We start from the raw sequence: 1,247 nt of genomic DNA, 5'->3' as shown, positions 1-1,247 counted from the left end.
CACAAAATTAACAATGGGTTAGTTAATCACTGGCAATAAATTTTTATTGAGGCAATCCTTACATTATCATTTCCTCCCTCAAGCTATCTTCAAATATTCAAGATAAATAGTAATTTGTTACCTAATTAAGTAGTGGTAACTTGTATGATAGATAGTTTGATAAAATTATACACATCCTCCCAGTAAACTATGCTTTTAGTTTACAAAAACAACATAACTATTCCATTTAAGATGTAGTAGAAAGCTATGAGTTTTATGATTTAATTTTAATGCAGGTTTCTTCACAGACAAAAACTAAAATAGGGAAAAATTACAAAAGTAATCACAATCTGAGTCATAACTAGGGGTGCACCACATCTCGGATTTGACCACAACCTCAATTTTTCAGAGTTATATTTTGACATTTTCCTAATTTTATTTCTGTTACAAGAAACATCTTACCAGCAGTTAGTTATTATTTTAGTAATGTACTTCCTTACTCAGGGGTAGAAATTAACTTTTGAACAAGGGAGTCCAACAGACTTCCTACCCTCAAAAAGAGGGAGGCGCAAAATTAGGGAGTCTGCAGTCTGAGGTTCAAAATTAAAGATATTAACAATAACGCATGTGCTTATTTTTAAGATTCATGCAGTTGCACGTCTGCCAAATTTTCTTTGGACATTAGCTGAAAAAATACAGTAATTCCGTTAGGACGTGCTTCGGAACAAACTATAGTTAGTATGGCAGAATTTTCAGGGAGTCACACGGACTCCTGCATATGTCAAATCAGGGAGTCCTACAGTAAATCAGGGAGTATTTGACTCCGGACTCCCGTTAATTTCGCACCCTGCTTACTGATTGAATATATAAATATATAATCATACCATTAATCTACAATTTCTATTTCAACAAATCCTAAAACTAATCTTTCTGAAAACAACTGACTCCTACACCAATAACCAGAACTAGAACTTGAGTGAGCAATGCATGTCTCATGTTCGCCTCAGTGATGTGCCTGCTAATTCTATTTCATTGGAGTCAATTAATTTTGCACGATACGGGACCAAAGCTATGACGTTTGTTTTAAGATAAAGTTAGGGTTCCAGCTGGATAATTTTCAAGTACCAGCTGGTGCAGGTTTCGACTGGAACATTAAAATTAGGATCTGGTACAACCAGGGCTCGAATTAAGCGCCGAGAACGGCAATGCAATTTTTTTAGGGCATGTGAGAAATCGCTTTGAATTTTCTCTAAAATGGAAGGGCACAG

The 1,247-nt window shown here is 35.4% G+C and overlaps 1 protein-coding gene across 1 annotated transcript in view; it reads right to left on the bottom strand.

Annotated features, from left to right (window-relative positions):
- LOC106815919 (nuclear pore membrane glycoprotein 210-like) overlaps positions 1 to 1,247 on the bottom strand; it is a 35,921-nt gene that overhangs the window by 25,319 nt on the left and 9,355 nt on the right. The window lies entirely within an intron of this gene.

This window comes from Priapulus caudatus, unplaced genomic scaffold (assembly GCF_000485595.1).
Source record: "Priapulus caudatus unplaced genomic scaffold, Priapulus_caudatus-5.0.1 Scaffold30, whole genome shotgun sequence".
NCBI lineage: Eukaryota > Metazoa > Priapulida > Priapulimorpha > Priapulimorphida > Priapulidae > Priapulus > Priapulus caudatus.
Note: the sequence above shows the minus strand (reverse complement) of the source record. Positions and strands in the feature narration are given on the sequence as shown.